Source organism: Petromyzon marinus, chromosome 2, assembly GCF_048934315.1.
Source record: "Petromyzon marinus isolate PM22_M1 ecotype Great Lakes invasive population chromosome 2, UKy_Petmar_22M1.pri1.0, whole genome shotgun sequence".
NCBI lineage: Eukaryota > Metazoa > Chordata > Hyperoartia > Petromyzontiformes > Petromyzontidae > Petromyzon > Petromyzon marinus.
Genome location: NC_133668.1, coordinates 3,303,750 through 3,317,427, shown reverse-complemented (window position 1 = coordinate 3,317,427; position 13,678 = coordinate 3,303,750).

Genomic DNA, 13,678 nt, shown 5'->3' with positions numbered 1-13,678 from the left:
CTATGGGAGATCTGTCCGGGTGCCACTGTTTGGGAGAGCGCTTCAATCAGAATCGGACGAGTCGGTGATCGATTCAGCCCATCGCATCTTTGTGTGTAGGCAGCCCTTTTGTCAGTCCACCGCGAGGTGAGTGCCTCCCCAGGCCTTATGCGTTAGGGGGGGGTTATTTATGTCCCTACTTCAACATGATGGTCGGTGCTGGCTGGTGAGGGCAGGGACCATAGACACGGAAGCATCGCAGTTGAAGTGCAGCAATGGAAATTGCTGCACTTCAATGGAAATTGCTGCACTTCAACTATGCCGGTTCATTCCACTGCCGATCAGCTTGGGCCGTGGAAACAAAAAGAGATGTTCATAGCTCATCGGGTCCTTAATAAAAAAAAATATCCGTCTATCCCAAGGTCTAACAATCTTGCGGATTGCAGGTGCTGATCGTGAGCACTCATCTCTCTCCGGGACATAAGTTCTACCTTGTTGGCAGTCGAATAGACAATCTGCTTTAGAGCTACTGGCCCCCGTTACATGGATTTTTAATTTGTCAATTTCTCAGGACTCCAGAGACACGGGAGGGGCGATAGTGCCCCCAAGCTCATTTAAACAGGGAGCTGCTTCGATTTCAACCTCACTACCTCGAGAATAAGTGAAGACTGCACCGAAACATTCCTCGGTGACACATGGGAACAGCCGAGGGTCGGTCTCCTGACCAGATCAGTACAATTGGCGTCACCCCTCCCTTCCCTTCCCCCCGAGAAGGGATCTTCGCTGAAGATCCCCCCGAGAAGGGATCTTCAGTTTCACAAAAAAATCCACTGCCGCTCAAGCGTCGCCGCCACCGCCGCACCCAAAGCCCCATCCCTCTGCTGAGTCGTAGACATCGCTCGCTAAACATCGCCACGCAACACCAACCGTCGCAGGCAGGCAACACGGGAAAAGCAAAAAAAATTGGCGACTTAATGGATTTGCATGCGCGCTGACAGCACGCGATTCAATTAGGCTAATTGAAAGTGATCGAAAAGCCATCAGCCGTCGCTGTTCAACGGAGCAGAGCGTATGAGAGAGGCTTCGACGGGGCTTCAAAACAATTGGTGCACGGTGGTCCAGGAACATTATTTCAGGGCTGACAAGTGACGTATGTATGTCTGCTGAACTTCTTTCGCACCGTACGTAGCCAAACGTGCTAATCGGAGGTGCGGGGGGGGGAATGACAAGAATCAAACACAGATAACAGTGGGGTGCACGTGAAGACGCGTCTTCGGTTTGCTTTCGGGGGACGGGTGCAGGACGTCGCCTCCGTGAAGATCTACCGCGGAGTAACGCAAGACTCATCACTCTCTCGGAGTGCAGAGCAACAGAATGCAAATTGTTACGTTGATTACAGACCAGTCCTGGCTTCACCGGAACGGATCTGCTTGCGCGGGGCTTTCTTCTGCTGTTTGAGCCGTCTGTGCGACGTTAAAAGGAAGACCGTCATTAGCGCGTGCCAGCATATCCGTTCTTTTTTTTTACGTTTCATCCACCACCCATCGCTCGTCATAGCGTGTGGCAGCATTTGCACGTCATTTCGTGCAGCATTTAATTGGGATTTTGTCAGATATATTTCTTACTCTCCCTGAGAAGCTTTCCCAGGGCGGAGGGCTGCAGAATCCCCGAGGCTTCAAACCCCGCACCTCATTATCCTGCGAGCATCACCAGGACGCGTTGCATCTCCTTCTGTAAGGCTTCGTGTAATACTCCACACAAGCAGCAGCAGCAGGAGGATGAGGAGGAACCCCACAGATTCAACCAACTGCAGACAATCCCCCAGCACGCACGGCGACTGCGCAATTCGAGGCATTGTGATGGTGGTTGGGGGCTAGACTACTGTTCCATGGCTTCACGTCTGTTGTTGTTGATGATGAATAATGACGATGGTGATAATACAGGAGGTTGATTGCTGTTTGATGATGATGTTGATGATTCCAATGGGATTTCTCGGACAAGTGCAAGACCCTCTTGCCACAACACTCCACCGCACCCCTGTGGAATAGGGGATAACTCGTGAAGGTTCGGGATGAATGAAATAATAGGCGGTCACCCTACCGAGTTTGAACGGCAAAAGTGCTTCAATGTGTGCGGAAGGCACTAGAGAACGGCTCTAAGGTCACAGACTCGAGGCTCTGTTGGCTGCTCCCTGAAAAGCTCCACTGAATTCCCACAAAGTGTCAGTGCTTTCAAGCAGGGGCCACATTTGTCTGTCGGGATTTAAAAATGGAATTGGCGGTGATTGATATTTTAATGTGGCATTGAGAGAGAGAGAGTAGCCATAACTGATCCTTTCCAATCTGGCTGCAGGCCTGGCCAGGATGATGATTGTTTACAATATGTAGCTGTCTTGCGAAACGGATGAATACGTTATATTACGTATTGCTTTTCAAAATTATATTTTTGTTAACACATTTCCTGCAAGCCAATAATTGAGATTTGTTTTTATTTTTTAATCTCGTATTCAATGCAGACAGACACACTTGTTGATGTGGCACAGTGCTGTTAAGCGAGCATGGTGCAGCCATTGTGTTACACGGAGCCACTTGAAATTGCAATTTGTATGACCGAGATGAGCGTTTACAACTTTTCAACACCCACAGACCGTCAGGTGCGGGGGGGGGGGGGGTGAGGAAATCAAACTGAACACCCCACTGCTATCTGTGTTTGATTCTTGTCATTCCCCCCCCCCCGCACCTCCGATTTGCACGTTTGGCTACGTACGGTACGAAAGAAGTTCAGCAGACATGCATACGTCACTTGTCAGCCCTTAAATAATGTTTCTGGACCACCGTGCACCAATAACGTATTTTTTTATTATAAAATTGCTCTAAAAGTGCTGTCAAATCTTAATGACTTTTTTTTTAAAAGATTAACTTGCTTTTTTAATTGACTAGTCTAAACAGTTGTGCAATGAACACAAACACTCAAGAGATCCATCAATAATACTCTACTACCTTATGAGAAAAAAAAACATTCATAATAAGCGATGCTTTGGGCAATGGTGCGCTCCTAACAGAACGTAAAGAAAGAGTCCAGAGAGTCAACAAGGGTGAGAGACTGCACACGGGGAGAATTACATTTTAATAAATGTCTCCTGACGATCAGGTTTTAAATAGGCACCACTGCTGCCAACGCAGCGTCGCCAAAGAGGATGCTTGAATCGTTTCGCGGCGTGCAGGAAACAAACGAAAACAATTATTTGTTTACAACAGACTGTTTGGGGGCAAGTTGTCATGAGCGAGTACCACCCATGAAGGTCGGCACGGCGCAACGCGTGGGTGGGTGGCTAGCACCACGCCCCGGTCGCCTTTGTTTCCCTCCTGAAGATGTTTACACGCCGCACCAGGTACGTGTACTCATTTGAGGCTGAGTCGACCTCGGGGAGGCCCATGACCCGTTCAGACAATCGCCACTGGTGTGGGCCGTGATCGGAAATCGAACTTGGGTCGCTAATCAGCGTGGTGAGATTATGGTCAAATAACCCCTTTGCGATGGTTAAACTCATCTGTGCCTCCCATGCTACCGACTGAGTGTTGAATGGATTTGTTCGCTAAAAGACCGCAAGTTAAATTGTAAAATTTTAATTATTTGCAAATCATATATGCGCTGTATTGTATATGACAATGGTTCGCATTGGCCTGGTTATCTTAATTAAAGCGTCTGCATTGAATCATTAAATCGAACTGGTCCAAACACCCTCGGAACATAGTCGTGCCAGAAGTTGAGTTGCTGAGAAGTCTCAAGCAAATGTGATACAACCAAAAAGAATGCTTGCCGGAGCATAAATAATGTTCAAATCATATATATTTTTTTATTATTTTATAGAAGGGAAACAACAAAATAAAAAAAAATCCAGAAAAACGCATGTCAAAAAATAATATTTTTTATTTATTATTTTATTGTTTCCCTTCTACGTGACTTTACCGAAAGAGCCAAGAATATGAATCCCTGCAGTCACGAAAGCTTTAAATAAAAATGTAATGTTCAAATCGTTACAAAGGATAATCCTTGCCATAATCAGCTGAGTCGCTCTGGTCAAAAAACCATACGGAAGCATAGCTAATTCTGGTTTAAAACAAACAAAAAAATCATACCCTTATTAGCCTTCGTAATATTTCGATTTAAAGCTTTCGTGACTGCAAGGATTGATCTTCTTTGGTTCTTTCGGTAAAGGCACGTAGAATGAGAATAAAATAATAAATTGATAAAATAAAATAACACAATAATATTCTCACGACGTTTCGGCCACAACACAAGCGGCCTTCATCAGGTGATTTTGTACGGACAGCGTACTCCAGCGCTGTCCTCCAGACAGTCTCGTCCCTTCACCTGATGAAGGCCGCTTGTGTTGTGGCCGAAACGTTGTGAGAATATTATTGCGTTATTTTATTTGATCAATTTATTATTTTATTCTCATTCTACGTGACTTTACCGAAAGAACCAAAGAAGACTTCGTAATATTTTTTTAGACGCTGTGCTTTGACCGCAACCGCCATGTCATGCGAGCGTGGTGACAGTATTCAATCTGCAAACTACATCTCACGTACAGGGCACAGCTATCACTCTGCCCCCAAGCCCGGCACACACTATACTACGCCTTATTAATTCAAATCTGGAGATGTCATGAAGTCTTCAATGTTCTTGCAGTGAGTGAAAAAAGTATTTGATCCCCTGCTGATTTTGTACGTCTGTCCATTGACAAATAAATGATCAGTCTATAATTTTAATGGTAGGTTTATTTAAACAGTGAGAGACAGAATTACAACAACAAAAATCCAGAAAAACACGTCAAAAATGTTATAAATTGATTTGCATTTTAATAAGGGAAATAAGTATTTGACCCCCTCTCAATCAGAAAGATTTCTGGCTCCCAGGTGTCTTTTATACAGGTAACGAGCTGAGATTAGGAGCACACTCTTAAAGGGAGTGCTCCTAATCTCAGCTTGTTACCTACTCTTTGCTTCTATTCGGTAAAGTCGCGTAGGTAAAAAATAAAACAACAACAAAAAATCACGACGTTTCGGCCACAACACAAGTGGCCTTCTTCAGGTGAAGGAACAGAACTGTCGGGACGACAGCGCTTCAATGACCGCTGCTAAGATTCGCAGCGTCTTTTAAGCTCGGTGGGAGGAGCAGGGCGCCTTGACAAAGGAGTTTACATATCAAAAATAGCTGTGTTAAAGTGTTGAAGCAGCAGGGTTTTAAAGTCAGAAAATTAGCTGGGGGATCAGCATGTTGTTGTGTAGAGGGTGCGGAGGATGGGTCACTGTGTGTGTGCAATAGAAACGGAAAACATTTAAGATCGGCAAGAATGTGCTGTCAGGGGAGAGTAGAAAAAGGATTTAATAGAAAGTTCGGAAGGAATATGCTTGGTATACCATTACTAGAAATTGTGTTAGAAATTTGTTGACGTTTGGTATGATTTAAAACGTCTTTCCAATGGTTGCTTAATTTGAAACCATCCTCTCGGTTGAAGTTATGTCTGTGTTTGTATATCTGAATGGCTTCGCGGACAAATCTCTGGTGATAACCTGTAGGTTTACAGAGAACCTTGGTATCGGAGAAGACAATCTCATGATCACCCATAGCGTTGAAACAATGATCAGCCACAGCAGATGAATTCGTTCTGTGAATTAAAACATGTACACCTGGCCCTCAAGAGAAACGGATACTCTGACCGTACCATCCGCCAAGCTGTTTCTCCCTCCATACAGAAACAACCACTTGATACTACAGTCAAAACCATCACACTACCATATATAGCAGGCGTTACTAAAAAGATCTCCAAAATTCTAAACAAACACAAGATCCTGGTCCGGTTCAATACAGTACACAAAATCCGTGACCTGATCCCATCCGTGAAGGATGTCATCCCTGACTTACAGTACCCCGGAGTTTACAAATTGAGTTGTACCTGCGGTGATTGCTATATCGGGGAGACGAAACGACATATCTCTGACCGAATTCGCGAGCACAAATCAGATCTGAAACACGGCAGAACGAATTCATCTGCTGTGGCTGATCATTGTTACAACGCTATGGGTGATCATGAGATTGTCTTCTCCGATACCAAGGTTCTCTGTAAACCTACAGGTTATCACCAGAGATTTGTCCACGAAGCCATTCAGATATACACACAAAGACATAACTTCAACCGAGAGGATGGTTTCAAATTAAGCAACCATTGGAAAGACGTTTTAAATCATACCAAACGTCAACTAATTTCTTACAGCAATTTCAAGTAATGGTATACCAAGCATATTCCTTCCAAACTTTCTATTCAACCCTTTTTTCTACTCTCCCCTGACAGCACATTCTTGCCGATCTTATTTTTTTTCCGTTTCTATTGCACACACAGAGTGACCCATCCTCTGCACCCTCTACACAAAAACATGCTGATCCCCCAGCTAATTTTTTGACTTTAACACTCTGCTGCTTAAACACTTTAACACAGCTATTTTTGATATGTAAACTCCTTTGTCAAGGCACCCTGGTCCTCCCACCGAGCTTAAAAGACGCTGCGAATCTTAGCAGCGGTCATTGAAGTGCTGTCGTCCCGACAGTTCTGTTCCTTCACCTGAAAAAGGCCACTTGTGTTGTGGCCGAAACGTCGTGATTTTTGTTGTTTATTTTTTACCTACGTGACTTTCCCGAATAGAACCAAAGAGTATGGATCCTTGCAGTCACGAAAGCTTCAAATCTAGCTTGTTACCTGTATAAAAGACACCTGTCCACAGAAGCAATCAATCAATTAGATTCCAAACTCTCCACCATGGCCAACACCAAAGAGCTCTCCAAGGATGTCAGGGACACGATTGTAGATCTACACAAGGCTGGAATGGGCTACAAAACCATTGCCAAGCAGCTTGGTGAGAAGGTGACAACAGTTGGTGCGATTAATCGCAAATGGAAGAAACACAAAATAACTGTCAATCTTCCTCGGCCTGGGGCTCCATGCAAGATTTCACCTCGTGGAGTTGCAATGATCATGATAACAGTGAGAAATCAGCCCAGAACTACACGGGAGGATCTTGTCAATGATCTCAAGGCAGCTGGGACCATAGTCACCAAGAAAACGATTGGTAACACACTACGCCGTGAAGGACTGAAATCCTGCAGTGCCCGCAAGGTCCCCCTGCTCAAGAAAGCACATATACATGCCCGTCTGAAGTTTGCCAATGAACATCTGAATGATTCAGAGGACAACTGGGTGAAAGTGTTGTGGTCAGATGAGACCAAAATGGAGCTCTTTGGCATCAACTCAACTCGCAGTGTTTGGAGGAGGAGGAATGCTGCCTATGACCCCAAGAACACCATCCCCACCGTCAAACATGGACGTGGAACCATGTTTTGGGGGTGTTTTTCTGCTAAGGGGACAGGACAAATTCACCGCATCAAAGGGACGAAGGACGGGGCCATGTACCATCAAATTTTGGGTGAGAACCTCCTTCCCTCAGCCAGGGCATTGAAAATGGGTCATGGATGGGTATTCCAGCATGACAATGACCCACAACACACGGCCAAGGCAACAAAGGAGTGGCTCAGGAAGAAACACATTAAGGTCCTGGAGTCGCCTAGCCAGTCTCCAGACCTTAATCCCATAGAAAATCTGTGGAGGGAGCTGAAGGTTCGAGTTGCCAAACGTCAGCCTCGAAACCTTAATGACTTGGAGAAGATCCTCAAAGAGGAGTGGGACAAAATCCCTCCTGAGATGTGTGCAAACCTGGTGGCCAACTACAAGAAACGTCTGACCTCTGTGATTGCCAACAAGGGTTTTGCCACCAAGTACTAAGTCATGTTTTGCAGAGGGGTCAAATACTTATTTCCCTCATTAAAATGCAAATCAATTTATAACATTTTCGACATGCGTTTTTCTGGATTTTGTTGTTATTCTGTCTCTCACTGTTTAAATAAACCTACCATTAAAATTATAGACTGATAATTTCTTTGTCTGTGGGCAAACGTACAAAATCAGCAGGGGATCAAATTCTTTTTTTCCCCTCACTGTAACTTCTTCCCAAGATGATTTTGAATTATTTATTCGTCATATTTATAGGCGACAACTAAATTATACTTGTGGTTTTTCACGAATGCACGTTTATTTCTCTTAAGTAGCCATGCTCCTGGCTTTTTTTATTGCAAAAAAATTAGCTTCTGAGAAGCGTCGTTCAGCTATTTCATTATAGCCCCTGCAGGGCCACAGTGACACTGGAAGTGATTTTTAAAATGAAATATTTTATATCGAAAACACATTATATGCCATAAACTTCACGCAGCACGTACCCCATTATTCCGACTGCTTGTGCTGATGCCCGCAAGTCAAACTTGCGGCTCGTGTTTATATTCCTGAGGGCATGCTGTGTATACTTTCGAATTTCCATTTTTAGGGCTCAACTTTACGAAGCCCACTTACGCCACGAATGTAATGTAATGAACGGCTGCTCTCGAGCACTTGTCTGCTAATGTGACACAGCACTGAGTGTGGCTTCAAAGATATAAAAACAAAAATCCCACTCATGCACGTACCCTCGTTCTCCCAACAAACAAAAAAAGCATGCACAGTAAACAAAGCGAGGATTTGAACTGAAGGAACATAATGGGATTGGATATCTTCTTTCTATCTGCTGAAACAACATGTGTAATCTTCCCGTAGATACACCGAGTGGTTAAACTGGAAGAAATCCCGCGCAAATCTGTCTGGAGGGAGACATTTGATGCTGGGCGATGTGAACACTTTAGTTTTTTTATTGCAGCCTCGGTCTTGCTCACCATTTCAGTTGAACATTTATGCCTCTTTTATTTTCAGTGCTACAGGCCAGCATATCATTAAAAAAAGCCATCACACTTATAGCACTGCATCACAACACACTAAAGTGCTCTTTTGTGGTTGTGAAATTATGTGTTTTTGCCAAAACATCAATACAAACATATTCCACTCCTGTGGGTTAACCGCTCCAGCCCACGGTGTGGTAGGTGTAATACAAAACTGTCCTCGTGTTATAACCAATTAACCTTGCCAAGATCGAAAATTGGAATTATGGCGCAACTTTACGGTCAGCACCGCAATCAAAAGACAGAGGCCCACCGCCGTAGGCTTGCAGTAAACCAACACATGGTCAATGCAAATTGCTCTACCTGGAGGTGCAGACGAAGCAGGCAATAAACTCTCTTGCATAAGCAGCCGGTACGTTCTCCGCTATGCCGGTACATTCTCCACTATACCGGTACATTCTCCACTGTGCTGATACGTTCTCCACTGTGCTGGTACATTCTCCGCTGTGCCGGTACATTCTTCACTATGCCGATATATTCTCCGCTATTCCGGTACATTCTTCGCTATGTCGGTACATTCTTCACTATGCCGGTACATTCTTCGCTATACCGGTACATTCTTCGCTATGGCGGTACATTCTTCACTATGCCGGTACATTCTTCGCTATACCGGTACATTCTTCGCTATGCCGGTACATTCTTCACTATACCGGTACATTCTTCACTATGCCGGTACATTCTTCGCTATGCCGGTACATTCTTCACTATACCGGTACATTCTTCACTATGCCGGTACATTCTTCACTATACCGGTACATTCTTCACTATACCGGTACATTCTCCGCTATGCCGGTACATTCTTCGCTATACCGATAATTCTCCGCTATGCCGGTACATTCTTCGCTATGCCGGTACATTCTTCGCTATGCCGGTACATTCTCCGCTATGCCGGTACATTCTTCGCTATGCCGGTACATTCTTCGCTATTCCGGTACATTCTTCACTATGCCGGTACATTCTTTGCTATGCCGGTACATTCTCCGCTATTCTGGTACATTCTCCGCTATACCGGTACATTCTCCGCTATTCCGGTACATTCTTCACTATGCCGGTACATTCTTCACTATTCCGGTACATTCTTCACTATGCCGGTACATTCTCCACTATTCCGGTACATTCTTCGCTATGCCGGTACATTCTTCGCTATACCGGTACATTTTCCACTATTCCGGTACATTCTTCGCTATGCCGGTACATTCTCCGCTATTCCGGTACATTCTTCGCTATGCTGGTACATTCTCCGCTATTCCGGTACATTCTTCGCTATGCCGGTACATTCTTCACTATACCGGTACATTCTTCGTTGTGCCGGTACATTCTCCGCTGTGCCGGTACATGCATGCACGTACACTCAATGTAGTGAATTGCAGGTATTTTTAAAGTCAGGCATCGAACTCAGGATCTTCTTGCTGTGAGGCACGAGTGTTGCCACTGCGCCACACAGTGCCACCCTAATATGGGACTGATGAAAGAATTTGTACTCGAATGAGATTACATACATCGCAATATCACGCAAGTACATGCAGCCGAATCGGTATCGTCGTCGGATTGTCACATGTCATCGCTGTTGTTGTCAATTTCAATGCAAATACAGTGCTGTACCTAAAGGTATTCTGAATGGAAAGGGAACAAAACAAAAAAAGCAAAGCTGAAGGTTTTGATTTGCTTTCAAGCCGCAAATCTCCCACATTTGTCACCGCGGTGACCTTCGGAAGGATCCAATGAGGAGTGAATTCGCACAATGGCAGTCAGCGTGGCTCTCTTTAGGGAAGGCTTCGCGTCCTGTCGGCGGCTAATGCGGACGTAAATGAGCTGTAAAAAGGTACGTTCCAGGCCGTAATGAATGGTGCCGACGTGGCCATCGCCAGCGCCTGCAGGCACCCTTCTTCTCCAGGACGTTCCTCTGTGACCGTGATGGCCTCCTCCCCAGGTGCTGCTGCTGCTGCTGCTGTTTCCACCCATTCTAAATGACTTCGACCCAATTCCAGCACAGCTAGCGTCGTGCTCGTGATGTTCGGAGAAAGCCATTAAAGAAGAAACATTCTCCAGAATACATTTGATTTATTGCAGCACTGGGGAGCAAATTTTCAAGACGTTTTTTTTTTGCTCAGAAAACTGGACAAAACCGCATGAAAAATGCAATGTACTTTTGGTTTTGGCACATTTTATACATTTAATTAACCAAGAGATTGGTTGGTGTATTATTTAAGTAACCACGTACTTTTTCTGTACACTAATAAAGTGGAAGAAAAAAACCACACGCGCACATTGTGGGAAGTCAACATTTACATATGGGGTGAGACTTGGGCCCTGCAATGAGAACACGGCATTCCCATAGCTGGCTTAATGCCATCAACAAAGATAAGTTCTCACTGCTCTTTTAAGTGGCGAATTTTTGTTGGCTTTGACTCGCAACAAAACATATTTGAAATACCCAAGCAGGGATGAACAGCTGAGTAAATTCCACTACAGGGGAAAAGTATGACATTTAGGGGGAATTATTCTTTTGTCGTATTGTACAATTTCCACTGGGAATGACAGCTGTGTAGCAAGGCTTTAAATTTGGACAGTTGTCCTGAGTTCGATTCCCGCTCACGGCCAACTCCTCCAGTGATGTTTATCTGAACCGGTCATGGGTCTCCGCTCGGGCAACTCAGCCTCAGCTGAGTACCTGGTACCATTTGTAAACATCGTCAATAGGGAGAGAAAGGCGGCCGGGCGTGGTATTGGCCACCCACCTCCTCGTGCGTCGTACTGACCTTCATCGGTGCTACTCGCTAACAGTACCTGCCCCAAGAGTCTGTCAAGGCTATACGGGTGGTCTTTGTAACTTAACGTCATCATCAAGCGTAGTGTTGATTGTTGCAATGTAGAAGAATCGGCCCAATTCCCCCTGTCCTCACCTCGCACTCAGTACTGAGTGAACTAGCTCCCGAGGAGCTGTAAAGAAGGGACAGAGCGACAACATAGAGATAAAGGTGCAGTCCTGTAAATGTTGGTGAAATAACCTCACCCGCAGGGAGCTCTGGAGAGCTCCATCTGGAAGGTATTTTGACCGACTCTTCGAAACTGATTCAAAGATGGTCTTGGAAGAGGCGGGGGCACCCACACTTTCACCCCGGCGCACGTGACCTTTTTGTGGTGAACCCATCCATGTACTCCTGGGTGTAACAGAGGCGGGGGAATACAAAAACAAAACCTGCCCCATTGTTTTAACAGCTGCACCGGGAGATGGAATCGAACCGGTGTCCTCTCGATTGTAAGTCCAGTGTCCAAACCGTTACACCAGGGCAGTTATAACGAAGATGGAAGTCAGAGCTAATTTGTAGAGGGAATGTACAGGGCACAACGAGAATAAATTAATTGAATGCTGGGTATGGCTATTAGCATGCACACGGCTCATTTTCTAGTGACGCTCAAGACCCCACAGGAATAGACTTTATTTTACAAATTTTGCACATACGGGTGATTTGGCTTGACCAGAGGTCACATGGTGGACATGTTTCGGCATTTAACACACACACACACAGATTCCGTTGTTATATCGGCAACTCTGCACAGAAATCGGGAGTCAGTGCTACCACACGTGCATCTGGCAGGACCGACCGACCGACGGTCACGTGACCACGAACCACGCGTATATTTGTGGAATGGCCGCCGCTAGTGCGACCTGCACCGTGGTGGAATAATCACGAGACATCCGCCTGGTGCCCAATGTGGCCTCGGCCGCGCCTGCCAGGTCACCCGCTCGTCTAAACATCGCGTCTCAGGTTGCCCAAGGGGAATCCAGCATTGAGGGCAAACCGCTGCTATTGTTAGTTGGTCGCCGTTGTTCGTCGGGCACGGTAGCGTCCTAATTGCTTGACCGCACGCATCCTCATGCGGTCCCCTCTCCTGCGGGGACCGCTGCATGTGTGTTCGCCACAATGACTTGTTTACGCGAGAACCCCGCTGAGACCTTCCCCCCCTTCACTGACCTTCCCAGGCGGAGGCGAGCTCGCTCTCTGAGCGTCGGGGTAAACGTTCGCGAGGTCCCCTTCCTACGTGACCCGCAGGAGGCTGCGAGGAGGCGTCGTGCCTTGTTTATGGAGATGACCGTAAATCGTGTTCCCCATGGGGCGCGCGTACATTTAAGGGGGCTTTTTTGAATCTCATTTCATCACGGTGGTGGGGGTGGGGGGGGTGTCTCACGAGTATTAACACCTTCTTAGTTGTTTCGGTAAAGTCACGTAGAATGGAAGTAAAATAAAATGTTTTGTTTTTATCATTTGATTTCCATTCTACGTGGTGACTTTACCGAAAGAACCAACAAGATGAATCCCTGAGAGTCACGAAAGCTTCAAATCGAGTATGAACACCGCGAGTTAGGTGTGTGTGTGTTTGTGTGGGTGCTGAACTTTTTTGGCTCCGTCACGTAGCCAACCGGAGGTGCGAACACGTGCTCTTGCCACGTTGGGCATCGGCGATTGCTTCTGCGCCTTTGATTCGGACGAGGACAACGCGCCTCCTGCCCGACACCTCCGTGCCTGCCAACAGAACACAGCTCCATTCTCCCTGGGCGCTGTATGATGCGAACAATAGCAATGTCGTATTAAATTGCTATCATGCCTTTGTCAGCAGTTCCTCGAAACGAGTGCCCTGCGTGTCGATTAACTGCAGCAACATTCGCAAACAACAATAGGAGCAATAATAATAATATAGTAATACATTTATCCAGGAGGTTAACAAAGTCACCTCCATGCCCTTTGTCGTGGACAGGGCTAGTTATGTTAATGTTTCATATTAACATAACTAGCCCCGCCCACTTCATTTATGACCCTTT